A 25,242-nucleotide genomic window follows, 5' to 3' on the forward strand; every position below is an offset into this window, starting at 1 on the left:
CCCACAACTTCAGCACTGAGCGGTGCCACAGCACCTTAGCTGGCAGCTGGTTTTCATCACCTGCTAATAACCCGCCGTTAGTTGCTGACCCCACTCGCTGATGTCTCCATCTCTCTCCATACCACTCGGGACACAGACCCATTTTAACCCTGTTAACCTTCCTGTCTGAGCTCCAGTCACCCCACTGCGACCTCGGTCGGGCCGTCCCGTCGGGGCTCCGCCGGCAGGTCACGGCAGCACCTCAGCGGAGCCATCGCTCCCCTGCCCTCACAGCCCCCCAAGCACCGGAGGCGGCCGCAGGGAGGCACCACCCCGGGGCGGGCCGGGCTCTGCGCATGCTCCGCAGGCGGGAGCCGCCGCTGTGCCCGGACCGCCGCCGTGCCGGGACCGCCGCCCTGCCGCTGCCGGGCGCCCGTGGGTTCGCTGCCGGCCGCACCGGACAGCTCCGGGCCGAGCCCCGCCGCCCCCCAGCCCCACGGGGCAGCGGCTGAGCCGCAGGACCGGGTGCGACGGAAGGGGTGAGTGGGGCCGGAGTGAGCTGCCGCGGCCCTGGGCTGGGGGAGCCGGGGAGGGCGGTGAGGGCGGCGGGCGCCTCTCCTGAGGGAGGCTCCCGAGATGGCCGAAGGCGCGGGGGAGGCGCGGGGCTTCCCCGGCGGCCGGGCCCGGCTCCTCGGCTCGGGTGTGCGGGGCCGCCGGGCTCCCCTCAGCGCGAAGCGGGGACGGGCCGGGAAGGGGGTTTGAGAGCCACGTTTATGGTGAGAGGCGGCTCCACCGCCCCGTCGTGGGGGCCGGTGTTCGGCGATAGGAGGAACCGGAATGAAATAACTTCGGTTCTGGTCACTGGTGGAAATGGGTGAAGTTGGAGTGCACCCGGGTGCTCCTGAGTGAGCTCGGACCCCCCAGGCGGACTCGGTGTGCTCTGCAAGTGGAGCTGCTCGGAGATAATTGCCTCACGCTTCTGTGCAAGTTAAGGGCTTGGGAGCATTGGTTGTGCCCAGCTGCCAGCCTGGCATCACTGCATCTGCAAGGGAAAGGGGCGGTTTTGGGTGATCTTTCAGCCCTGTTCTCCTTCCTCTGGGGGTGGTGGCAGCCATCGAGCCGGGGGTTGGTTATCCATCACCTGAAAGGACAGACAAGGATGCAGAGCAGGTAACTGCCAAGTTGCACCTACTTTCTACCTTCTCCAAACACCCTAAAACTACAGCTCAGCTCTCTGTGTATGTGGGAACAACCCTGTTGAGTTGGGCTTTTCAACGTACACGTAGAAAGCTCATCTCTGAGGAGAACCAGGACACTGAAGCCTGAAGTACATCAACCCTGCTGCGAACCGTGTAGTTGGTGGCAGAAAGACAGCATGGCAGCTGTGCGATGTGGCAGGAGAGGCTGGACCTGGCTCTGTTTAATCAGACTGTGCTTAAGGACGATGGGGTGGTGCTAGGGAAGCATATAGCTAAGGGGGTGGCTGATAGATAAAGGATGAGGAGTAAATTCTGAGGCAGCCTGGAGGGCAGATAAGTGCAGTGCAAGAAAGTGGTGTTTTTTTGATTGGAGAGATAGAAATAATTCAGGGTTGCGTCAGCGTTTAACCTTAACCCCCATTAACCCAGTTTAACTCTTCCTTGGAGAAGATTTTCAGCAGTTGAATTCTTTAGCGGGTTGTGTGTTGGTACCGTATTCTTCACGGCTGCTGAGGCTCAGTGTTCAGTTCAGTTTTGCCTATATAAGGGGAGTGGTTGGCATTTCCTCCTGGCACTTGTTTTTTAAATATGCAGGAAGTTGCACCTTGATCTGGGTTTGTGTGAGGTGACACTGACACAGGTGCTTTGAAATAGAGAGCCACGGAAGGACGTGCTGCTCTGTCTGAGCAAATGAACCACACTGGGGTCTTGGTGTTGTTCGTGGTGTTCAGTTAGTGATCACAGGCAGGTTTTACAAGTGTATTTGTCAATATGTTTTTAGCAATTCATGTCTTAAATGTCCTTGACCAAGCCAAGTGCAAGGTCCTACACCTGGGTCAGAGCAATCCCAGGCACAGGTACAGGTTGGGCAGAGAAGAGATTCAGAGCAGCCCAAGGGGAAGGTCTTGGGGGTGTTGGTTGATGAGAAAATGAACATGAGCCAGCTGCAGTGTGTGCTCACAGCCCAGAAACCAACTGTATCCTGGGCTGCATCAAAAGGAGCGTGACCAGCAGGTCAAAGGAGGTGATCCTGCCCCTCTACTCTGCTCTCATGAGACCTCACCTGGAGCATTGTGTGCAGTTCTGGTGTCCTCAACATAAAAAGGACATGGAACTGTTGGAACAAGTCCAGAGGAGGCCACGAGGACGATCAGGGACTGGAGCAGCTCCTGTATGAAGACAGGCTGAGAAAGTTGGGGCCGTTTAGCTTGGAGAAGAGAAGGCTGCATGGAGACCTCAGAGCAGCCTTCCAGTATCTGAAGGGGGCCTATAGGGATGCTGGTGAGGGACTATTCATTAGGGGCTGTAGTGATAGGACAAGGGGTAACAGCTTAAAACTTAAACAGGGGAAGTTTAGATTGGATCTAAGGAAGAAATTCTTTCCTGTGAGGGTGGTGAGGTGCCGGAATGGGTTGCCCAGGGGGGTTGTGAATGCTCCATCCCTGGCAGTGTTCAAGGCCAGGCTGGATGAAGCCTTGGGTGACCTGGTTTAGTGTGAGTTGTCCCTGCCCATGGCAGGGGGTTTGGAACCGGATGATCTTAAGGTCCTTTTCAACCCTAACTATTCTATGATTCTGTGTTGTCTAAGTATCTGCAAGCTGTTTCCCAAAGCCTGGAGGAACAGAGAACACTATGCACATGCAGAGCAAAAATATGACCACTTGACCTTTGGGAAAGGTTAGATGAAAAGCTTGCAAAAAGCCAGGGTGAGTGGGTTAAAATTTGCACAAGAATATAAACACAGAACTGGAACAATGTTAAGTCTGTGAACTCCTGGAAGTCTTTTGCACTGCAGAAGTCTTTCAGAATTAACATAAAAGTGGCCTTGTTTGAGAGGTAGGCTATGTATCTGTAGAGCACATTGAAGACCATACTGTTTCTGTATGTCCAAATTGACTTGTCTGTTCAATGAGTTTATTTGAACAACAAATGGGAAGCAAGATCTGGAGAGAATATCTGATACAAAAGCTTTGGAAAGCAAACCTGTATGAATTACAAAGCAAAATGCTGAAGCGTACCTAAAAGTGGGCAAAATCAACGTACCTTGTAAGTCTGGAGAAGAGAAGGCTGCGTGGAGACCTCAGAGCAGCTTCCAGTATCTGAAGAGGGCCTATAGGGATGCTGGGGAGGGACTCTTCATTAGGGACTGTAGTGACAGGACAAGGGGTAATGGGTTAAAACTTAAACAGGGGAAGTTTAGACTGGGTATAAGGAAGAAATTCTTTCCTGTGAGGGTGTTGAGGCACTGGAATGGGTTGCACAGGGGGGTTGTGAGTGCTCCATTCCTGGCAGTGTTCAAGGCCAGGTTGGATGAAGCCTTGGGTGACATGGTTTAGTGTGAGGTGTCCCTGCCCATGGCCGTGGGGTTGGAACTGGGTGATCTTCAGGTCCTTTCCAACCCTAACTATCCTATGATTCTATAAGTTCGTTTTTTTCCTCACTCAAACAGAATGTGCCATTTAACTTGCTTTAATTCTTTTACCTTACCACTTTGGGGCTGGAAGTAAGGCAGGGTTTTTGGTTGGAAGAATAAATGATATTAATACAGTAAGCTTAGATGGACACTTCTGCAGTAATTTAGTCTTCCAAATAAAAGACTGAATTCGCAGAAACCAGCTTCCCTTTTTGCATTGCTGGGAAAGATCTTTCCTTTTTCGTAGACAGCATCTTGACAGTGAAGCCTGCTCTTGTGGGCGGGGAGATTTCATCTCTTTCCTACCACATTCCTCCCCATCCTCCCTCAATTTGGAGGTAAAACACCTTTTTCACCTGCAGAACTGGCCCTTGGGTTTCTTGGCACCTTGCTGCTGCCTGACTTGGTATGAGGAAGAGAGAGGTTCAAAATAGAGCACAAATGCAGGGAATTCTTGTATCTGACTGCTGTGTTGGGCGTGAATTGTACGAGGAGCTGCTTTGTGTTTACATACAGAGGAAGGTGTTTGAGTTGTTTTGAGAAGTTAAGGCTTTTACACATAGGAATAAACCTTTTAGACTGGTTTGTATTTAGGTGTGAGAACGGAACATATTTAGGAGCCAGGTTGTGGAGGGAAGGACAAGTTGGGTCATGGTTCCTGCCTAGTCTCATGTCCAGCAGCAATTAAAAAAGATAGAACACTATCTTCTGGATAATAAACTGTCAATATTCAATTTGTTGTTTTGTAGCCTTTCCAACACTTTGCAGTTTCTTAAACGATTGGGTATTATTCCTGTAAACACACTTAGAGTTGCTCTAGATCTCTAAAGCACTTAAAATGCAATTAGATTTCAGGTACTGGTAATGCAAATGCTTGCCAAATTGACAGCAAATGGCTTCTCTGGTTCAAGCACATGGTTCAGTCAGGTAACATCCAGAGCCTGCATTTTAGAAAGAAAACTTGTTCATGGACTGATACTGCTCAGTTTTGCTAGCAGGGCGAGACAAATAGGCCAGAACATGCCAAAAAGGGAAGTGGGGTCTCAAGAATAACATTTGGGGTTTTTGGCCACTAAATTGTTCTGTCTGTTGCTGTAGGTCCTATGCATTACATGAAGCAACAGATTAGGGGGCATTACTCTGCTCCCTCAATGTCTTTAGCAGTGCTGTAGTTACTGGCCACTATTTGTTTTTCCCCATTCACCCCATCCTTCCAAAAAGACCTGAAATGATGCTAAAGAGTACGAGGTTACTGGAAAATGAAGCTGCTGATGGTTCTTTTGGGCAGGTTGGTTACAATTCCTTTTGACTGAAATTGGAAGGGGAAAGGGAGGAAGTGTGATTTAGTGGTTTTAATGTCCTGGTCTGTTGAAAACAGGTGCATTTTTAAGGAACAAGTCCTGATGTTTTTCTTCAGGCTTATAAAGCTACTATTTTATAAAACTCCAGTTTTATAAACTGGATAAAGTAATTGAGGTGTTTTTTTCCCCTCTGGATCTGTTAGATAAATGTAATTTAAGCCACATAACTGACAGAAAAACTGAGCTGCAGGAAATGAAGAGCAGCTTCTACTTGGGAAAAGTACATCCTGCAGCATTTATGTTGCCTGTCATTATCTTTTACCATCCTCCGAGCCGTTTGATAACAGTGATGTGGATATGGTTCTCTGTATGTTATGTGATTATGATTACAATTTAAAATAGCTGGGCTATAAAAGTGCTCTGTTACTCTGTTAGACTTTTTAATTCCCTGCTGGATGTGAAAGGTAAGATAGAAAATGAAGGAGAACTGGAAGTCAATGGAAAAACAGATCTGTGCATCATACCAGACTATGGAGTGAGGTGGTAAAAGCCTGGGGAAAGTTAAATGGGAGTTGGTGTTTGAGGAGGAACCTACCTGCGAAGTTAAGATTCTGAACAAGTACAGTTACAGCTCGCAGATAATAGAATTGCTTGTGTTGGAGTAACTGGCTCCGGGTTGCTATTGATTCTGCTTTGTCAGCAGTTCCGATAGTAAACAAACTGTCTTTCAGAAATACCAAGTCACTCTTCTGCTGTAGCTATGGAGCTCCTAAAGCAGCAGCGGCAGGGGCTTGCTGTTTAAGAGCAAGCTTTCACAAGGCAACTAGGTTCAAGAAGCTCATCTATCAGAAATGCATGTATCTATATATCTAATGCACATATCTCATAAAATTTGCTTTGTAAAGTGTTCTTTGAAGCTGGCCTGCTATGTAAAGGAGGCTCTGCTAATACATGGGATAAATTCAGTATTTAGACTGGATATTAGGAAAAAATTCTTCATTGTAGGGATGGTCAGGCATTGGAACAGTCTGTCCAGGGCACTGGTGGAGTCACTGTTTCTGTAAGTGCTCACAAACTATGCAGATGAGGCCCTTAGTGCCATGGGTTGGTGATGGCCTTGGCAGCGCTGTGGGAATGGTTGGGCTTGATAATCTTGAAAGGTCATTTCCAACCTTTTTGATTCTATAATTCTATATTCTCTGACTTCTGAAGTGTGGAAGATTTACCATGAGTCAAGACATTGGTTGCTTGTGTGTATACTGGAAGAGGGAACAGGAAGGTTTGCAAAGATGAGGAGTCAGTCTGCAGATGGAGAAGCATATCCTGCAACATTCAGTGGGTTTAGAAGCTTTGGGGTGCCCTGCCACTGGCACACTTTATTCCTTCAGCACTTGTCTCCTCCCTTTTACCCTGGAAATGCTGCATTCCCTCCCCAGTCCCCAAAGGCTTAATTCCCTTTGAACAAAAAAGCCAAGTGACAACTGTTACTCCTACTTCCAGGAGGAAGGAAAATTTGCATATTCCTCAGACCTTAGTGAGCAATCTCCCTTGCTGGCAGAGTGGATCTGAGAGGGGCCCTGGCTTGTGGACTCACCAATACATCAACAGAGTGTGAGGTTTTTAGCAGTTTTGGACACTAAGTGCTGTTCAAAGTGTTCCTTGAATGTTTTGTTTCCTGTCATTTCCAGCTATTTGAAAACTGAGCAGTGTCTGGATTGCCCATCAGGTGGCCTAGTTGGAATTTAGCTATTGTAATACTTTATTTTGTTAGCAGTACTCTTGATAACAACCCTTCAATCTGGGCATAATCCATCAAAATAATTCTGTTGATCTTCCACTTCAGATCTTTTCAACTACTTAATTTTACTGGCTGGGAATTGAGTTAATATTGACTCATGCTGTTGAGAACAGGAAAGAATTCTTGTTCAACCTAGGAGGTTGTCCCTAGATCTGCTGTGAGAGCTGTTGTGTCTGGGACTGTGCTGGAGGCAGCAGTGCTGGAAAAGTCCCTATACCTTCCATGTCAGAAGTAAGGACCGATCTAAGCCTCCTACTTTTTTAGGTAAGGAAGTTGAAGCAGACCGTGCTGGATCTGTGACTTGGAGTCACAGGGGATTGAGAGAGGAGAGGGAACACTTACAAGACATTTGTTTGTACATGGACTCAGTTTTTCAGGAAATCAATTTGGCAGAACAAACTTCTATACTCGTTTTGAGACACGAGCAGCACAAAGAGATACCTTAAACAAAACAAACCTTAAAAGCCTTGGCACTTGGACAGTCTAAATTATTTCCTGTTGCTTGCCAGCCAGAAATACTCATCTCTGCACTCCTCTGGATATTACCAGGGGATGATGATAAATTCAAAGCAGTTTTTTGGTTTTTGATTGGGTGCTTTTGGTAAAGTTATATTAGCTTCTAGGGCATTAGATTTTTAAGGAAAAGAGAAAATGATAAAGGGTACCATCTAGCTTGAATGCTGAAATAGGCTTAGCCTTTGATTCTAAACCAGCAGATTTAAATATAACAGAATGGTTTGGGTTGAAAAGGACCTTGAAATCATCCAGTTCCAACCCCCTGCCATGGGCAGGGACGCCTTATGCCTAGACCATGTTGCCCAAGGTTCTGTCTCACCTGGCCTTGAACACTGCCAGGGATGGATCATTTGCCACTTCTTTGGGCAACCTGTGCCAGGGCCTCACCACTCTCAGTAAAGAACTTCTTCCTTTTATCTAACCTGAACTACTTCTGTTCAAATTTAAGCCCATCACCCCTTGTCCTGTCACTACAGTCCCTCTCCAGCACCCTTGTACCCCCCCTGAGTTTGTGGGGTGTTAGAAGTTTAAGGGGGGAAGGGAAGTATAAAAGATACGATTCAGCTTAAGTGTTGCATTAGGCTCAGTCTTTTATATTTAAATCTGCTATTTTGCACAGGTTGGTTTGGTTTTGTCCTTAGGATTTCAAGCTCTTGCATCTTAACTGAAGCTGGTGGCCTCTTGTGTGGAAGGAAGGTGTGGCCACCCTTGGTTCTGAGGTTTTTAATCAAGAACAGCTCTAAGCTGGCATTTGCAGTTCACTTGATACGGTTTTCTTGTACACTCAGTGTCTTTCATGTTTACTGCAGATGTGCTAGAAACAACCTTTCACTTCCTGAATGCTTCTGTATTTCACTTTTCCTCAAAGCACAGAGGAACAGACACTAATGATTTTGAAATTGCCAGAGCCCATCTATTTAGAGAGTTTAAAAGTTCAAAATTAACCAGGCAGTTGAAGCAGTGAGCCTGACCTGTATGTATCAGCCTCTGTTGGCAGTCTTTACAGCTCGATAAGCTGTGCTGGAGCACTCTTCTTCAGGAGTTACCCTCACTGAAAACAGAAGATTACAGATCCACTGTTTGTCTTTTTGCCTCTCTCTCTGCTATTGATTTGTGATGTGTTTGTATTAAACTTTTTTTTCCATATTTGAATCTTCTAGCCTTCTGAAGACTTACAGAATTAACAGCAGCAATCCCAACACTTAGCACTTACTGTCTTCCACTGTTTTGAAAGGTGAAGTCTATTTAGTGGTCTGCAGGCTGTAATGGACACCTCCTTCTGAAATGGTGCTATAACCTCATCACTCTAACTGGTTTGCTGTTAGGAACATCAGTGCCCATCTTAGGCAGAGAATAGCTTAAATGTATTTTATTTGACTGTAAGTATTGATTTTTAGGAAGTTTCTTAATAACTCTGTCCCCTAAAGACAGGGAATAGTCAATAGTTCATACCCATTCTGGGAAGTGCTGGTATAATCAGAGAAAATTAGTTTGATCCCCATTTTTTTTTCTTAGGATCGTAACTGTTTATTGCCAAGAAAGTTTATGCTTGTGTTGATGCTTCTGTATCATTGCCTTCATGAAGGGGACATAGAGGTTGTATTTATTGATAGTCTAGAACAAGCCCACATAACCTGATGAATGAGTTGTGTGTAGATGCAAACTGCTAGCAGGAGCATTGGGATTTTTTGTCTTACCACCAGCATCACCTGGAAATAATCAGCTTGTGTTGTTTTATGCCAGCCCTTATTTCAGTAGTAACTTATGGCCATGAATACCTTTCTTACAAGTGTGGGATTGGCAAATACAGGAGAGCATGGATTTGACTTCAAAGCCACAGGTGGTAAGTGAAAGGACATACAGACTTGAAGGACTTCAGCTCTACAAAAGAACAGTTATCTTCTACCAAGTTAAAAAAAGACAAGACAGTCCTGTGGGTTTTACAGTCCTTTCAACTTCCTGTACATGTGACTTGCAACACACAGCCAAGTTACATCAATATAAGCAAGATACATCAGCAAATAGACGGCTTACTTAGCTTAAAAAAAGGCACCTTTTAAATCCTGAGTACTCGAGACAGCCTTAAACAATTAAAACCTAAGACACAGGTCATACGAACTTGACTGTACAGATGAATTGTTCACCCTTTGGTATTGACTGGAAGTTTACTTTGCAGTAAAAGTGTGTGGGATCTCCAGGTTTAATCTCGCTGTGTTGGTACAAGTTTGCCATGGAATTAAGTGAGAAGCGAGCCCACATTTTTCTTTGCTTATGGTGTGCATGCAGAGGGAGGAGGTGAGCAGCGCTGCCCGGGTATCATTGAAGCTGTGGTTTCACATTGCAGATCACAGTAGAACTATCTTGAGGCACTCCTGTTGTGGCATGTCAACCCTTCGGTTGAGCAACTAACATGTTCTGATGGATACCTGTTCTAGCTCAGAGCACTTCTCATCAGCTCCCTCCCCTGCTTCCTGCAAGGATGTGTTAACTTGGACACCGTGTTGTGAAAATCCTGCAGAAGAAACATCAATATGCTTTTAAGTGGGAGCAGTTTAACTTCTTCATAGAGTCCACCTAGATAAAATCATGGAATAGTTATGGTTGGAAGGGACCTTAAGATCATCTGGTTCCAACCCCTCTGCCATGGGCAGAGGTGCCTCACACTAGGCCAGGTTGCTCCAAGCCCTGGCCTTGAACATTGCCAGGGATGGAGCATTTGCCACTTCTTTGGGCAGCCTCTGCCAGTGTCTCACCACCTTCACAGTAAAGAACTTCTTCCTTATGTCTAACCTGAATAACTTTCTCTAGGCTTGTCTTGCACGACAGCATATACCTGTTGATGTGCTTCATGAGTCATTTAGCATGCAGAGGAGCATTTAGGTAAAACCACCCTCTGCCCTGTATACTTGGAGGATAATTTTATGTGACAAGGGAAGGAGCTGCCAAGCTATAAATCTGTGGTTGGACTCAGCTTCTGTAGGGAGAGAAATCAGGATCATGCATTACCTTCACCTCTGCTATGCTGTCTCATTGTGAGCCTCGAGATTGTTCCATGCCTTCCTCTGATGAGCAAATTCTGTGGGAGTTTTCCAAGCCATTGTGTCTTTGTTATTTAAGTGCTTGATAAATTTTTTTAGAGGTTAATGTAAACTGCTGTGCTTTTTGTGTGTGTACACACTGTTAACTCCTATTTTTCATTAGAGTTCCGTGCAACTTGTTTTGCACAAATTAGTGTGTATATCAGTGAAGCTGAGTAATTACCTAAAGAACTTGATTTGTCCTCAGCTTTGTGGTGAGTTTGGCCTTGAGATACAAGCAGCTGTCCTGATAGTTTTTCTGAAGCTGGCAAAGCCTTTGGTTAGAACTGCAGCTTTTTTTTTGCATGGCTTTGGCTGGCAATAAGATTTATCACATTTTAGCTCCTGTTTTCAAAGCAATTTAATCAGCACTTGTTCTGCAAGGTGTTTGTTTTTCAAAACCTATTGCTACTCAGCTTCAGGGACAAGGGAGGTTGAGAGCAGTTTAATTAGTAGGTAAGACTCATACAGTGATCCCAATCACATAAACAAATACACACTTGTGGTCCTACAAAGCTCTTTTGGTTTTACTGGGGTGTCTTATGGTGTGGACTCCTAGAGAGGGCACAACCTACAAACATGACCATATAGTTTGCTAAGCCCCATGCAAAGGCTCAGGAAGGTTAATATGTTATATCCCTGTGTTAATAAGGGTGAATTTTTCAGGACTCACTTAGAATCAAGCTCTTCTGAAGAACATGGCATAGCTCTGTAGAGCAGCAGGCAGTCTGCTTCATGAACCCTTCATAAAATGTGCTACAATGGTGCAATTCCCTTTCCCCCTGTCTAGTTCATCCTCATCCAAAACTGGAGATGAGCTACAAAATGTCTTTAAAAAGGGTAGGGGAGAAATTAAACTCCTGGGAATATGCCCTGAGATGTTAAATACTGTGAAGAAGCCTGGTGTGGTGGGTGTTCGCTGTAAGCATTCTGTAGTAAACTGGTGACTTAGCAATGCTGCTGTAGAGTTGTCTTTTGAACTTACATACTGAGCCCCCCTAGAAAAAAAACCAAGCAGATGCTCGCAACCAATAGGGAATATCTGGTTATTGGGGTATCTGGCATGCTGATTTTGTTTCCCTTGTCACATCTGTTTGCTCTCTTGTTACAGTAAAAGGAAAAGAATCTGTAAGATTTAAAAGATGGTGGTTTTGGCTTCTGTAATTCTCAATTAAACTTTCATCATTCCTAGCTAAAATGGCAGGGTGGCTCTTTCTGAGTTCCTATCCAAAGTATTTTCCAGGGGTCTAGGTCAAGTATGTGATGCTAACTAGCAGAAAGCAAAGTTTAAAGCAGCCCAGATGAAGTCCTTTGCCCTGATTTCAGTGACCTCTGGTCACAATCTGTTAGCGCTCAGAGCAATCTGTTAGTGCTAGGGTCAGTTTTTGAGACTAAAAAAGAGTGGTGTTGTATTTCCAATGGGTTTAAGCCAACAAATCAGCTCTTTTATTACTATCAAAGAAAAAATACAGCAGGTTTTCTGAATCTCAAATTTAAGTGTACCTCTTCTTGCTTGCTGTGATCGATGAGGAAATAGTGGCCCATGGATTTCTCTGTCTTTGCAGATGTTAGGAATTCTGCTTGTGGTGATTTTGTGACTTTTTGCTTAAATTCAGGTGAATTTGTTTGTGAGAGTGGTTCTGCATATTTGTTCCACTAGACTTTCAGAGATGAAGAGACTAATTGCACACTGAACACTTGAGGGAGGAGTTAAAAGGCTGTGAGCTCTTGTTGGTAGCTAATGGATATTGAGAGTCAGCTTTCTGGTGGCTTGGTAAGAAAATAGAAACTGAGAAATGAGGTTCTCCTAACAAGAGGAGTTGTGTAAAATTGTGTATGAGCCCCTTTGACAAGCATTATTGAGAACTTGTTGTGCTCAAGAGCTGGTGACTTGAGAAGCATGGAGCAGCATGGAGTGGAGCAGCCATGGTGTGACCATCCTTGTTCCATGCAGGTGAAGATCCTGCCAGAGCAGGAACTCTTAAATCTATCTCCGAAGTTCGTCTCTCATCCTGAGTGCTGGCATAGACATGTTTTGGAGTGCAAAGGAGAAACTGTGGGGAGCACTGAAATTCCCTTTTCCTCTGCTTTAGTGCCTCAGGAGCCTGCAAGGATGAATTACTGCTGTAGGATTATCACTTGGGTTTGAGTGTGATCTGTGTAATCCTTGAGTAATGGGGCCAGGAGCCTCCAGCACTGCATTTGAGGAGATACCAAGGCAAGGATCACAACATGGGTTGTTGTGTGTTGTGGTGTTGGTCATTGTGATGCACAAACATGGAAGTGACAAGTTCTGCACTGCTGAGTTGTTAGATGTCTATACACTGACAGCACATGAGTTTATTTCCCCATAAGAATGAGGGAAGTCATTGGGTTTTTCTTCTATTTGCATTGAAGGACTGTGTCTATAGTGGTAGAGAGACGTGCAGTATGACTGTTTCTAACTGCAGATAACCTCACATTTTAAAGATAACTTAATATACAAGATTATGACTGCATTTGCATAGAAGTCACTTACTGGTTAAGTGTGATTTACATGCATTGAGCCATCTGAGAAAATGAACTGATTTTACTTCCCGACATACAGGTAACCACCAAAGCAGAAGTGCTGCTTGATAACAGGCCAGGTTCCCAGGTTGTAAGACACAGGGAAAGATTTTGAGTAGCCGTTTGGAAAACAGGGTATTTCCCCTCTGTGAAATTCATCTGATAATTCTCAGGTTGCTTAAGGAAACTGCTGGAGGGGTGGTACATCCAAGTTACTACAGGAATTACAGATACTTTTTCCTAAGAGATCACTTGTAACTAATTTCTGCCGGTTTTCTTTGAGGTCTGCAGTTAACCTTTTGATACAGAGATGTATTTCATGTAACAAATATTGTTTCAGTGTGTTAGGTTACAAGCTAACAGGGTTTTTTGACTGGTTTTTTCATTCCTAAAACAAGCCAAGCATGATTCTTTTAATGTGTTGTTGCATCTTAAGTTTGTTTTTTCATGGGATAACATGGCAATTACAATGATTTAGGGCAGTGGTTTGGAGTGTAGCTTCGTCTCCCTAAAATCCATGAGGCTTCTGTAAATGATGAGGAATGCTTGCTGTGGTATCAGTAGTTTTTGTAAGGGTTGAACAGTTTAAGGCTGAGTATATTTAGATGTTACACGATAAACCAGCAGCATAATGAAATATGAAAGAGGTTTTGTTGCTGAGTCCATGTGAACGTGTAATTCAATTTCTAAGTTGCTTTTACTAAAAGCAAGCCAGTTGCTTTTAAGGACAGCAAAAAGGAAGTACTTTTATGGTTAAGAGTATTGGAGCTAAGGCTTCAGTAGCCATATTGTGCTGCAGATCTGAAAGGCTCTTACGGTTACTGTTACTGTATGCAAAATGTGCTTTCTGATTTTAGGTTTCATCATCTCCTACTAAAATGCATGAGCTTTAACAGGCAGATTTGCTCCCCATAGCCTTTCCCCCCCCCCCCAAAGTATTATTTGTAGCAAGTATTGCCCATTATAGTTAAACATATATTGCTCAGAATAGCCACACTGTGGTATCTGCAGATTGGCTGCAAACCCGGAGTGAAGCATGCCTCTGAAAAGTTCCTTTTCTCCATAGTGCTTAGTTTTGAAATCAAGGCTTTGGAATTGTGATTGTAAAACACCCAATTTCATCACAGTGTATGAAACAGGAGAGGTGTGATTTTAAAATGCCTCAGACTTGCCTCTCTCCTTTTTATTCCCTCTCCATCTTCCGTGGCTTTCTAATGGAGTTTCCTGGGAGGTCCTCTTTGGTAGCCCTTTCTTTTCAGCTGTGTTCACTCGCCTGTGCTGTCTCATTCCTAGAAGGATGAAAAGGAGTTCATAGTGTGAAGCTATTCTCTGTTTAGTTGAAGCTAGAACCAAGTTTTAGCAGCAAGTAATTGCTTTTAAGTTTACCCTTCCCCCCCCCCCCCCAATTCAGACAATTTTGCTTCATGTTCTCGTAGATGCAAAATACATTGTTAGTTCTAGTATCAAGTTCAAAAGGGGAAATACAAAACCCCAATTCTAGAGCACAGTTCCTGTTTTTCTAACTAGACAGTTTGAGCTTGGTCTTTACTGATAGTTTTTGTTAGCTTTGGAAGCTGGCAAATGCTGTTTGATAGTTAGAAATGTGTCAGTCTGGGTGTAATATTTATCTATCTTCTTTTCTCAGTTACACTGAAAATGTCCCCCAGACTAGTTATGTTACGCTTTTTCTGGCAAAGAAGAGCAGAAAGTGATGATTTTTAAGTCTAGCACAGTATAAGTTACTATGAATAACTCGTGCATAAGGTACCTAATAGAGTTGTGAAAATATAACATTCAACAATGTGGGGCTTCCATAACATACAAAGTATTTTTCAAAGAGGTTTCAGGATAGTGATTCTCCTCCGGCATTATCTTTTCCCCAAAAAGCCACTCAACCTCCAGAGAAACATACCACTGTTATATTGCCAATGAGAATAAAGGTAACATAAAAACTTCACATAACTCCTGAAGGAGATATATATACATATATGTAACTCCTTCATATATAATATATAGGATAAGGGGTAATGGGTTAAAACTTAAACAACAGAGGTTTTGATTGGATATAAGGAAGAAATTCTTTCTTGTGAGGGTGCTGAGGCACTGGAATGGGTTGTCCAGGGAGGCTGTGAATGCTCCATCCCTGGCAGTGTTCAAGGCCAGGTTGGACAGAACCTTGGGTGACATGGTTTAGTGTGAGGTGACCCTGCCCATGGCAGGGGTTTGGAACTGGATGATCTTAAGGTCCTTTCCAACCCTAACTATTCTATGAATCTATAATACTTCATGTACATATATATATATATATATATATATATATATACTGATGAGCTACCTGATATTGCTTTGCTACCCGTAGCCCCTTTTTCTTCTTCACTTTGTTATTTTCTTCATGATTTTTTAAAGCATGAGTGTCAAAATTATTTGGGTCAGAGGATATTGCTGCAAGCCTGGCAAAGACTGTTACATATGATTCTGAAGCACATAAACAGTTCTGGGGAACTACCTTATGTGTAAAATACACGGGATCACACCTTGCCACCTATGGTGTATATGTAGTATTAAAGAGACTGATATCTGATCAGCTCGATCAGTCGTGGTGGAATTGTACATCTATTAAGAAAGTTTTGTAATGGCTTTTCCATTCTCTGATGTTTTGATTGTAAATGCACAGTTGAAGTCTAAAAGCTATGCATTCAAGTCGGTGGAAATTCCCTATATGTGACCACTTGTTCTGTAAACTCCAGCAAACAAGACTAAGATGTGCTTTAGAAGGCTTTTTTCTCTAATTTTTTTGGGGTGATTTGAACAAGGAACAGCAGAGATACTGCATTCACAAAGCCTGGCTATGTGACTTGTGGATTATGAGCAGGATAATCTTGTTAGAGCGTGACTTTGTAACTCGGTGTGGCTGCAGCTAGGAGAGAGGGTAAGAAAGTATTTTCTCAGGTGAGATGCTTGATAATTCCCTGTCAAACCTTTTGTCAAACTAGGCATGACAACTCCTTAATTTTTAGTCCTTTTCAGCGTTGGCTTCCAATCCTTTTGTAGCATAATCCTATAAGTCATTTACTTAAAAACCATCATTGAAGGCTGAATGAACATGTAGGAAATTCAGATTAAATTTCAGTGGTGAGTATTGACACACACGACCCCTCTGTCCCTGAGGTATCCAAATCAGCAGTGATGTCCAGTATGTAAAGCAGGAGTTGTTACAGTGAGCACTGGGAAAGCAGATACAGCAGGATGTACTTGGCGTGAGTCATAAGTGTTTGAGTCACTGCTAAAAGTGATCGAACAAGAGTGTCCCTGCTAAGCTATTTTTAATATCTGCTTACTCACATTTACTGTACTAAGCTCTTTACAGGAAAGGTACTTAAAAGCTGTAGTAAGGTCTTAAAGGTGCTTTTTGTGGCAACAGCTTATTTTATTGGTTCAGGGTGATGTCTTCAGTCCTGCCTTTTCTGAGACTTTTATGTCTTGGCGTAATTGTTATTCTGGTGGTGCAGTCCAGAAGTGCTGCAGTCCAGGATTCAGGCATTGCATCTAGACCTACATGGTTAAATTGGCATCAAGGCTGGACCTCGCAAATGTTGCAACTGGATCAGCAGTGATGCAGCTGTAGCAGTGGGAAGGGGAGGTGAGGAGTAGTTTGGTAGTACCTAGAGGTGCTTTCCTATCTCACCAAGTAAAAGTTGATTTCATAAAGGGCATGTTTTAATATATTAACAAATATTCCTGGGTTTTGGCCACAATGGAATATACAGCTTTTCTGTTGTAAAACCCTCCTTGCAACTTCCATGCTCCTTAGGGTGCTGCCCTTCTAAGGACAGCAACAAGTTCAGTTCCTGGAGCTCTGATGACCACTGAGGTGCAGCCCTGACTCCCTTCTTTGCATATACAAATACTGTCTATGAGGATGTTGACAGCTGTATTTGCAGGAGGAAGAAGTTGAGAAGGTTGTTTGGGGTGTGCATGTGTGTCATGGAGTTCAGCAGTGGCTTCCTGTTTACTGACTGAGGATTTGGGCTGGGGCCAGAGAAGGTGCAAGAGTGTGTGGCTTGTGGATTCCGTGTTACACAGGTCTGCCCCTGCTCTCTCCTACCTTCCCTGTCTCGTGGCAAGCTGTTGCAGAAATGAATGTAGCCATGGGTTGGGGTGTTTGCTGCAGAGCAGCAGTGGCATCAGTGTTAGCTGGAAGCTGCTTTCTTTTCTTGATGCCCATTGTGCAGCCAGGTTCCTTGACCTCTGTGTTGGCACTGGAGCTGGGGAGGGAGGTTGGGGTCACAGCACTTCAGACCAGAGGCACTTTGAGTGGTTGGGTGAAAGAAGCTTGTCATAGTCCATCTTCAGTGTGTTCTTGCAGCCCAGAACCCCCCCCGTGTGCTAGGCTGCACCCCCAGAGCGTGAGCAGCAGCTAGCTCAGGGAGGGGATCCTGCCCCTCTGCTGTGCTCTGGGGAGACCCCCCCTGCAGCCCTGATCCAGCTCTGGGGCAGCAGCACAGGAGGGACCTGAAGCTGTTGGAGCGAGGCCAGAGGAGGCCATGGAGCTGCTGCGAGGGCTGGAGCAGCTCTGCTCTGGAGCCAGGCTGAGAGAGCTGGGCTGGGGCAGCCTGGACAAGAGAAGGCTCCTGAAGGGGAGAGCTGAGAGCAGCTCCAGTGCCTAAAGGGGCTGCAGGAAAGCTGGAGAGGGGCTTGGGACAAGGGCCTGTAGGGACAGGCCAAGGGGAATGGCTTGAACCTGCCAGAACAGAGGGGACTGAGCTGAGCTCTTAGGCAGAAGCTCTTCCCTGTGAGGGTGCTGAGGCGCTGGCACAGGGTGCCCAGAGAAGCTGTGGCTGCCCCATCCCTGGCAGTGCTCAAGGCCAGGTTGGACACACGGGCTTGGAGCAAGCTGCTCCAGTGGAAGGGGTCCCTGCCCGTGGTAGGGGTTGGGACTGGGTGAGCTTTAAGGTCCTTTCCAATCCAAACCAGTCTGGGATTCTATGAGTGAATAAACCTGGCCTGCTTGATCTGTGGAAGCCAAGATAACTTTTGTTATCAGCCTCTTGGGAAGAAAGGCTGACCTATGGCATGTACAGCAAATATCTTGGCAGTCGTCAGTGGGGGGAGCAAGGCAAGACCCAATGACTTGTCCACGTTGAGTCACAGCAGCAGTGTCCTGCATCCAAAACTGCTGTTGTGAGAGAGTCAGTGGAAGGGAGGGAGAACCACAGCTTAAGCCATTTCTGCTGCTGTCTGCTTCTAGAGAACTGAAATCAGATTATACCTGATCTGACAAGTGAATTGGCCATGAACTGCTCTTGGCCAAAACTGGAGATTGAGAAGCAGTGAGTTACTGTGAAAGTTCATGATATAAAGACACTGCTGGAGATGCAGACAGACTGAGAATGGAAATTCTTTTATTGCTCTAGTGTTTTTTTACTTTGAGCAGACCTTATAGCTGTGCTTTGAAGGGTGCCAGTTGTTATGCTGATCAGAGAATGTAAGTTACCCAGACTTTGTTTTTCAGCTCTCATACATTGCGTAAGCCTCGCAGGAGAATGATTCCCTTCTTCTAGGGAAGGCCATCAAGGGAGATGATTAGGTCCTACCAGGATTTTATAGTGGAGTGCAGTTGGTTGTAATCTGCAAGAGATCTACAACTTTTTAGACAGAGAAGCACTTAGACTGAAATTGTACAGGGTGAGATCCTGCGTATTGTCACATCTCTATGTCAGATGCTAAGCGTGGTGGAGTTTGTGTGGGTATGGATGAGTTTAAAGGCCAGTTCTAGTCATTCTGGGTCCCAACAGTTAGTGATAGTGTAACTGTGCAATCTGCAGTACAGACTCTCAAATCCATAAGCCAAACAGGACTCCCTAAAGAAAGAAGTTGTCCCACTGGTCACTGTTGTGCACTAAAGGCACTGATGTGTATTACCACCTTTGAACCACTGCTGGCACAATTCGTGGAGAAAGCATGTGAAATTTACTCCTGTTTATCTGGTTAGTTAAAAATAGAGTATGTGTTTGGCCAAGAGATTGAATTAATTAAGTGTAAATATTTAGTTTGCTCAACAGGGTGATACTGGGGTATAGCTCATAGTTGACAAGAGACTCAGCAGCAGTTCTCTTAATTATAATAAGTACACCACATCAAGGCACAGCATTCACAACTGAAGTGCATAGTGGAAATTCACTACAGAACTCACAGAAAATAATGGTTAGAACTTAAGGTGATAGAAAAAGTCCATAATTACTGATATGGCATCTTGAAAAGCCCTACTGTTCTGCTCTGATTATCAGTTCAGATAAGTGCAAGCTTGGGAAAGTGCTTACGTCTGTGTTAATAGGTGGTGATGGAGGAACAGATTGAATTCATGGGTTCCTTCTCAGCACCGTGTCCCTGCAGAACAAGTTGCTTGTGGCAAAGTCTGCCTGTGCTGAAACACTACATAGAATCCTAGAATCAGGAGAATGGTTTTGGTTGGACATGACCTTAAAGCTCATCCAGTTCCAACCCCTGCCATGGGCAGGGACACCTTCCACTGGAGCAGCTCTCTCCAAGCCCCTGTATCGAGGGTCACCAAGCCCCTGTGTCCAAGCCACCCTGTGCCAGAGCCTCAGCACCCTCCCTGGGAAGAACTTCTTCCTTATGACTAACCTTAACTTCCCCTGTTTAAGATTTAAACCCATTGGCCCTTGTCCTGTCACTACAGTCCCCAGTGAATAGTCCCTCTCCGGCTTTCTTCTAGCCCCGTTCAGACACTGGAAGGCTGCTATGAGGTCTCCACGCAGCCTTCTCTTCTCCAGGCTGAACAGCCCCAATGTTTTCAGCCTGTCTTCATACAGGAGCTGCTCCAGCCCCTGATCCTCCTTGTGGCCTCCTCTGGACTCGCTCCAACAGCTCCATGTCCTGATGTTGAGGACACCAGAACTGCACACAATGCTCCAGGTGAGGTCTCACAAGAGCAGAGTAGAGGGGCAGGATCACTTCCTTCAACCTGCTGGTCATGCTCCTTTTGATGCAGCCCAGGATATGGTTGCTTCAGTTGTCTCAGGAGATAAAACTGATGCTAGAGGAATATTGGAATGTTCCTCAATTTCAAGGGTGAAGCAACTGTTAGGTAAGACTTTAACTGCAGCAGTTGACAGCTTGGTCTTCAGCATAGGGCATTGCTGTGATGGTAGGCAAGCCTGTAGGAGAAGCAGTACGAAACCATGGAGGATGTGCTGTTTTAGTGTCCAGAGGCCATTCCAGATTTGACTGACACTATTTGTGCATTTAAAGGAGTAGCTGATGATTGTGTGTGTGTGTGAGCATGTAAGTGTAAAAAGCAACAGGCACCATCTGTAGGGTTGGACACAGGAGGCCAAAACAGCAGAGAAAGGAGCATCTGGCTTTGCTGTTGAAGAGCCATTACAGTTCAGACTCTGCTTTTTGTTCACCAATGGAAACATAAGGATCCTTGGTTTTTGGCAGAGTTCGAGTTGTTTATTCAGCTTTCTAAATAGCTTTATTTGGCTTTCAACAATTTGCTTCCTTGGTTGCAAGTGGCTTCTGCCAATTTACTTGTGTTTGATGATGTTTAGAAAGAAAAGAGCCTGCAACTGTGAAAAATGTTTTTTCAGTCTTTGTCACAGGTTTTGTCAGAGAAAAATGATTTAGGGAGAGATCTGTACCATGCCATTTCTTTGTTGCCTCTACATGTGATATTTATGGCTTACCTCCTCTTTTTAAGTAAGACAGGCAGTATAAGGATTCATTAAAGCCTGAGAACATCATACTTACTGCAAGCAAACTGAAGTATATCCTGGGGGAGAGTCTGCCCATCCAGCTTCTGAGTTTAAAGAGAGAAGCTGAGATGCAGATGGCTGAGATCCTTTCTCAGACAGAAGAAAGACTCAGAAACTTCATCCAGCCTACTTCAGATTTCCATTTCAGAGTAAGATAAAATAGATCTTGGACTCAATTGTCTGGAGTGACAGGAGAGGAGGACACAGTGTCTGTATTTAGCCAGATGTATGGGAAACAGAACAACGTGCAGGTGTTGTCAGGGTCCCCTCTCAGCTCTGAGAAGCCTGGTTTGATAACAAGTTCTTTCTTAACAAAGTGCTTACTTGAGGCTGAGGTGAGTAAAGATTCATTCTTAAGTTGTTAGACCCACACTGTTCATTTGTGGCAGAAGAGGTACAACTCTGCTTCTTGAAGAGATGGGTGCCTGTGCCATTGCTTTGCAGGCAGACTAAAAATAAACCAGTTTCAGGTTCTATCACTGTGATCCTTTCTCTCTAAGGTCAGTTTAGACACCGTTCTCTGCCCTCTTCTGTTTCCCACACTCTTGCAGCCACCTCGGGTTGCCCTTTGGCATGCATGAAATAAAACACAAGCAGTCTTTGATGGCAAGGCTGCAGCAGGGACCGTGTGGCTGAGCTGACCTGCTGCCTGCCCTGAGAGGCTCTGACCCTGGTGAGATGGTGAGGAGAGCAGAAAATAAGCTGGAAAAAATCCTTAATGTGGACTGAATCACCTTAGGGGGACTTCAGTGTTGTGCCTTATTTTCCTTCACAGGAGCCAATTGCAACTAGTTGTAGTTCCTTCCTCTGACTAATAGTGATAAAGATGTTTACAGCTAACCATTAATAAAGGTGTATTCTGGTGATTAGTCAGTAATAAAAAGTAATTGTTAGGTGTGTTTATCCCCACAGATGGGCAATAAAGAACTGTATTTCCCACATGTATTAAAACCTTCATCTCCATGGCAGTAAGTCTTTCTCAGCTCCAGTCACACGCTTTGAAGTGTACACTCAGGTATGAGCATGCCAGCGGGTACACACTGTGCTGTTGAGAAGTGGTTGGTGAAATTAAAAGCTAAAAAATACAGTTAGGTTCCAACAGCAGTGTCTGAACTTGACTTTGGTTTTCCTTTCTGGAGATTTAGCTCCCTTCTGGTCTCTGCCCATGCCAGTGGGAGCCAGGAAGACATGCACTGTAGATGCATTTGTCTTCAGACAAAAAGAAACCTGCCCAAGGGTGAGGCACTGGCACGGGGTGCCCAGAGCAGCTGTGGCTGCCCCGTCCCTGGCAGTGTTCAAGGCCAGGTTGGATGGGATGTGGAAGAGCCTGCTGTAGTGGAAGGTGTCCCTGCCTGTGACGGGCAGTTGGATGAGGAGCTGGGTGAGCTTTAAGACCCCTTCCAACCAAAACCATTCTATAATTCTAGATATGCTTTGTTGGTTTGTTTCCCCATGCATGGATAACAAAATACGGTGGCTGGAGGATGACACTGGGTCTCATTACCTAAAGTGACAGTGAGCTATCTGCAGGGATCCCTTCCCATTAAGAAGCCCACCCACCCATACATGTGCTGATCTCCTACATTCAGCCCTTGCTTTTCAAAGACACCTAAAACCAAATACAACTTTTGAGCTGCTTTGTGGTCCTCGTGGTTTGTTGGCCAGAACTCCTTAAGCACACAGCTTTGGTCCAAGTGTATGGGTCTCAACCCTAGGCATCACACATGAAGGCAGAGGTAGGACTGTCAGAGACCTCTTCCTTGGTTTGGCTGGTTTCTAACATGAAGTGCTAACTCTGTCACTCTTTTCCCACTTTTCCAAACTTAGAACACTTTTTCCTATGCACAGTCAACCAGTGTAGTCCAATAAATTCCCATGGGAACTTTGGGGTTGGAAAACTCGCTTTCCTCTGAACATGTCTCTGGTGCACCCATGTGGCTAAATACAGACATTTTTTCCTTACAGTTCATTGGAACATTCATTACCTGGATAACCTGAATGCTTTCTGTTTCAAATAGTAGCCCCTTGCTGCATCTACCATTATTATAACATTCACCCTCAATATGTGAACTGCTTTAGCACCAGTGGGAACAGCAGTCCACCTTTTATTTCCAAACATGATGACTGTTATTTGCTGTAGTGAAGAAAAATAAAACCTGGTGTCTGAGAAAGCAAAGGCCAATTCAGAATATGGTAGTTAACTCAAAATTAGGTATAGTAAGACAAGGCTGAGATGTTATTGTGACTCTTTCACTAGTTTCCAAGCAGATAGGTTTTAGTTGGAGGTCAGTATATTGATTTTTCAAAGCTCTGGGTGGCATTGGCATAGCTATTGTAGAGCTTGTTTCCCTTTCTAAGTGGGTCTCAGATGGCTGTGGCTTTCCATGGCAACGCTTGCAAAAGAACATCTGTGTATAAACTATCTCAGAAGCAACAAAAAAATGATCTGTGGATGTGATGCAGCAGTTTCTCTGTAGACCTGAGGGTTGGTTGGTCACTCTGGGATGATGACCTGCACAGTGTGTGACTGCAGTGGCAAGGGCTGACCAGTGGGTTGGGCAGGGAAGGCTGGAGTCACTCAGCTTACACTCATGGAGAAGAGAGCTACAACCTGTTTTCTAATGTCAGCAGTGTTGTGCATGATGTAGCAGAAATCATAATGCAGATAAGGTAATGCTGCTTTTCAGACTAGCATTTCACAGAATCCCAGGCTGGTTTGGGTTGGAAGGGACCTTAAAGCTCATCCAGCTCCAACCCCTGCCACAGGCAGGGACCCCTTCCACTGGAGCAGCTTGCTCCAAGCCCCTGTGTCCAACCTGGCCTTGAGCACTGTAAAGTGTCTTTCATTTGGTAGCTGTAGGTAAGCCTGTATCTTAAAGTTTTTTCCTGAATCAGATTAACCTGGAGCTGTGTTGGTAAGACCAGAGGTTAGTGTGCTCAGCTCTGAAATAACTTTGGAATTTTTCTTGTTGCTCCACTCCTGTTTTACCATGTACGATGGCCTTCACCGATGGTTTTCCATTGTGACTTACAGGACCCCATAGTTACAATTTAGCACCCTCTCTGCAATCAGAGCATCAGATGCTTTACAGGGATTTCTGCGCTTCAAATCTCAGCTTTCTACTTTCTTGCATTGGAAAAAAATTGTATATATAGTATCTAACGGAAAGAGCTTCAGTTGAGGCACTGTCTTTAACCCTGAGGCTGTTTCTGTACCATCTGGCCCTACCTCCTCCAACCAGAATTGCATGCTATGTTCATTTGGGGCAACCAGCATTACAGCAGGGTGATTGTAACTTACTAAATGATGAGTAGAGAACAAAGAGAGGGGAAGGAGACTTTGAAGATCAAATTGCTTTTGCTGTTGATAGAAAATCCCAAGGTGGCCCTGAAATTGTACGGTTTTGCAACTGTGTCATAGAAAGAATGTTTGCTGGTTAGGGGATGTCTTTGTTGGAGGCTTGCTCTGAGCAGAAAGGCAAAGATAACTGGTAAAGTTTTGTTTGCTTTTGTTTATGACTTGTTTTAAATGGTGAGCCCTGAAGAGGGAACTTTAACAATATGTTCTCACCACATTACAAAAAGAAGAGAAGAAAAAGGCAAACCATCAAAAAACATTACCAGAGTGCAAAGCCACCACAGGAAGCACAGACTACCAGAAGTATGTGTGAATAAAGCAATTGAGGGGATTCAAAGTCCTGCTATATGCAGAGTAGATGTTGACCACATCGATAAAACTCTTTCAGGCCTTTACAAGCCGTAAAATCACAGAGTGGTTTGAGCTGGAAGGGACCTTAAAGCTCCTCCAGCTCCAACCCCTGCCACGGGCAGGGACCCCTTCCACTGGAGCAGCTTGCTCCAAGCCCCTGTGTCCAACCTGGCCTTGAACACTGCCAGGGATGAGGCAGCCACAGCTTCTCTGGGTACCCTGTGCCAGCGCCTCAGCACAAAGATGTGCCAGTGTTTCAGCTCATTCTTCTGAGGGCTGCTATGGTCAACCTGAGGTTGCTCATGGTGAACATCAGTAACTCCTGCTCCTCAGGATGTGCTGTGGTGCCAGCAGTGCTTCTGGGCAGCTCAGCCTCATTGCAGGATGACCCTGGGCAAGTTCCTCCTCTGAGGTGAAGACATTTTGCTGTAGCAGAATGTCCTCTCCCACCAGTTCCTTCTCTGAGGCTAAGTGGCTTCCATGCATGTGGTGGATGTTGATGGGGGATGGCATAGAGGATGAGGAGGGAGCATGGGGCTTGCTTGCTGTCCCTTTTTGCTGCCACCATTGTAATGCTCAGCCTGTGCAGTTAGTGCTGCCAGTTCTAGGAAGGAGGAAGCAGGGGGTGGAGAGATCTGGGACAAGTCTCCATTTTGTGACATGGTTTGAAAGCGAGAAAGGTTTAGAACATCTGTAGCTGCTCTCAAGGAAGTGGCTGCAGGGCTGAGCATGATGGAAGTCACCGTGTGTGGTTGTGGCACCTGGAGCTCTGCTAAAGTGGCCTGTGACCAGCAGTGAGTCTCGGAGGAGGGAGCTCTGCAGTAGCTCTCTGGTCACCAAGAAGTCCCAACCCCTTTGTATGTTTTCATACTCTTGAACTAGAAAGTAGCGTGTATGAAGTCCACCTGCTCAGACCATTGGTGTT

General features: G+C 45.1%; 1 protein-coding gene across 1 annotated transcript in view; it reads left to right on the forward strand.

The window, feature by feature from the left end:
* The first annotated feature begins 389 nt into the window (after window positions 1-389).
* Window positions 390-25,242, forward strand: part of JAK1 (Janus kinase 1) — a 62,779-nt gene continuing 37,926 nt past the window's right edge. The window contains exon 1 of the mRNA XM_034063859.1: window positions 390-518. The gene's annotated coding sequence lies outside the window, so the exon portion shown is untranslated. The remainder of the gene's footprint in view (window positions 519-25,242) is intronic.

This window comes from Melopsittacus undulatus, chromosome 6 (assembly GCF_012275295.1).
Source record: "Melopsittacus undulatus isolate bMelUnd1 chromosome 6, bMelUnd1.mat.Z, whole genome shotgun sequence".
Taxonomy (NCBI): domain Eukaryota; kingdom Metazoa; phylum Chordata; class Aves; order Psittaciformes; family Psittaculidae; genus Melopsittacus; species Melopsittacus undulatus.